Raw genomic sequence first — 3,217 nt, 5'->3', positions numbered from 1 at the left:
ATTATTTCATTGCCTTCGTTAGTATGGGCGCAATATTAGTTGGCAGTAGACCGGCATGGCAGCAAGTGATATTTTAGCTGATCAGCTTATTTCCTGTAGCGTAAACAGTGCCACAAGACTAGGAGCACTCAAGATGGTCAGTGTCACGACACCATTTGGATGCATGCATGTGTGTGTGTGTGTGTGTGTGTGTGTGTGTGTGCGCGTGCGTGACACAAACAGCATAGGAGCAGCTCAGGAGCAGTAAAGCAGTGCGCACCTAAATGATACCAAAATGCAGCAGAGACTCTCAGTACAGTTTTTTTTAAATTACATGACAATTTTGGTACAAACATTTAATCACCAGTGTGACGGATTTAGTTGCTAAACGGAAAATTTACTCACATTTGGCATGTGGCAGGTGTTAATTTCGGACCCTACAACTAACGCTGCTGGAACACCAACACAGACTGTCATGTCTCCCAAGAAAAGGAGATAGGGGTCCCAAAGAACAAAATTCAAAAGATGCGTGAGAGAGACATGGATCAAGACAGGAAGGGCAGGGGGCTGACAGAGACTGCTCATGCATAGGGCCCAGAATTTGGTGCAATGTCCCTGATTACAACACTCAAGCTTTGAGCAGTAAACAGCTGAAACCAAAACTACTCCACAAGTTTCATTTGATAAGGCTGTTTCACACAGAGAAATGTCAAGTGAAATGAATTTACCCAATTAAATCAAGTACCAGTGCTTCAGAAAACAAGGCAATCCTGCCTTCACAACATATCACTGTCTTATTAGCAGGCCCCAAGGCAATCTGCAGATTCTTTTCTTGTTATAGGCAATATTCATTTACGATAACAACTGTTTCTGAACAAAAATAACCTCACACAATACATTAAAACCTAAAATTACATCAGGCAACCTAAAAGAACTACTTAGATGATTTAAGTAGAAAACTTTAAATCAGAAATTTTATTTAATCATGATTACTGAAAGAAAAAAGTAAACATTTGTTTGGAAAGTCAATCAACAAAGTGTGGGAAACATGGACATTAAAATGGAGGGTTCAATATGGAGCAGAGAGGACAAATAAAATGGAGGGTTCAATATGGAGCAGAGAGGACAAAAATGAATTTGCCAATCTATTATCTATTAAAAGCAAGTCCAACTTTTGACAGTTCTTCTCACTACACCACTATCTTTGATTTAAAGCTAACTGAATACAACACAGGATTGTTACACACATGCACAGGGAGGTGGAGGAGATGGTGACAACATTCTGACTTTTACAAGCAGCGTATACTACATCCATTATTCAACACCATGGACAGCAACAGTTTACACTAGCACCACAGGAAGACTGTAAACAAAGCTTTAAGGTTAGCTTACAATTACTCACCAGAAACTTGAAGAGAGGAGGGTCTGTGGTGAACAGTCCTGAGGATAATATCCTTTCTGTCACTGTTGTTACTTTAGGTTTGGTTTCTCTTTAAAGATCTGTCAACTGTCATGGAGCACTTAACGGGTCTTCAGTTAGGTCCATCAATGTTCACTGACAGTGTTCATTAAATCCATTAACGGTTGAAACGGTTCTGAGCTCGACCTGGTCTCTGTTCTTCTGTCTTTTGTATAAACACACAAAGTAAAGTTTTAGACATACTTGCTTTGGTTTGTTTGGTCCAAAAAGCATCCGCATAGTGGCAGGAGTCCCAACAGACAGCGACGGGTCCAGTATTTTGGGGATGGAGGAACCGCGACGACAGAACACAGGACCAATGTTAGCCGTTAGCCGTTGAGTTGGGTGTTAGCTTACCTGCCGCTAAACTACATTTCTTTACTTTTCTTCTGATATTTTCCTCAGACGCTACACTATCCGTGCGTCTCACAACTTGTGTGAAGTTTTGGCTGCAAAAGTTACAAGGAACATTTTTAGGCGTTATTTCTCGCCTTAATTGGCCATCTTAATGTTTAAAAATCCATTAACGGTTTCAACGTTTTACACAAGTTAGTTCCGGCCAAGCAATCTGATTGGACGAGAGGCATTCCATGAGTGCACTGGGACTTTTAACTTTGTATGTATCACTCCGCTTGCAGGTGTTCTGAACCGTTAATTAAGCTAACCCTTAGCTACACTAAGGGTAGTGAACTTTACACCACAAAAAGGAACATAGTGCCACAAATATAATTGAGTTAAATAATGAATTGTGGTCAGAAAAGGCTGAGGGGACAGAAAGAAGCCTGGACACTTCACTGTTAATCTCCAGGTATACTTGTAAAACAGCAGAAGATGACACAACCTGCTGATTAAGATGTTAACTCATCTGCGTCACACATATGCCACAAAAGGGACTGTCAACAGACGTATTTAATTGGTCGCTAAATAAATGAAAACACACAAAGTGTGTGCGCAGGACTCTTTATGTGTTGCTTGGCAACGGTCCATTCCCAGTCTAGATGTGGCACCAGGGGTGTAAATACAGACAGTGCAGACAGTGCTGGGGCCCCTGGGGTGGAAGGGCCCATAGAGAGAGAGAGAGAGGGCTGTTGCAAATGATTCAAATTGCCACCTTGGAAATATACCTATGTTCAAAGATAAATGATTAAAAAAAAATTATAGCAGCTAAGCCTAAACTTAAAGCCACTGAGGGCTGTATAGACAGGGTACTTACTTATTGACACGCTTGCCTGACTTAACTGACCGCTGCTCATCAGGTGAAACAACGAAGTCCACTTCTTCTTCTTTGATGCATAATTTATTTATCACCTCTGTAATCTTCAATGAAGAACTTACAAATATTAATGAATGTGTCCATAAACCATTAAAATGTATTCATTTTTACCATTGCAATGAGCAGCATACACCTGATAGTATGTATCCACTTCCTGTCACATTAATTATGACCAGAATGAGCAAAATGACAACTCAGACGATCCACCTTGATGTTCTGACCCAGTAGCCTCCACAAAAACATGAGATTTTAACTTTTCACAATATTTATTAATTACGTGTGTTAAAAGTAAGATAATTATTCTTAATTTTCACATATTGTTTAAGTACACATCTTTCACTTTCGTGGTTATTGTTTGTGGAGGCCCCACTTTACCCTCTATGGCACACACTGCCTCTGCACAGGATCCTCAAAAGGTCCATTTGTAGTGGGGCACATGTCTATTTTTTCTGCTAATGGACGGAGTGTGAGAAAGCTCTGTAGGGAAGATCTCCATTGAATGACAT

At 40.3% G+C, this 3,217-nt stretch overlaps 1 protein-coding gene across 9 annotated transcripts in view; it reads left to right on the top strand.

The window, feature by feature from the left end:
- LOC126386689 (transcription factor HES-5-like) overlaps positions 1-3,217 on the top strand; it is a 53,158-nt gene that overhangs the window by 26,157 nt on the left and 23,784 nt on the right. The gene's annotated exons all lie outside the window — the stretch shown is intronic.

This window comes from Epinephelus moara, chromosome 24, assembly GCF_006386435.1.
Source record: "Epinephelus moara isolate mb chromosome 24, YSFRI_EMoa_1.0, whole genome shotgun sequence".
Taxonomy (NCBI): domain Eukaryota; kingdom Metazoa; phylum Chordata; class Actinopteri; order Perciformes; family Serranidae; genus Epinephelus; species Epinephelus moara.
The sequence above is the reverse complement of the archived record's forward strand: the minus strand, read 5'-3'. Positions and strand labels throughout refer to the sequence as shown.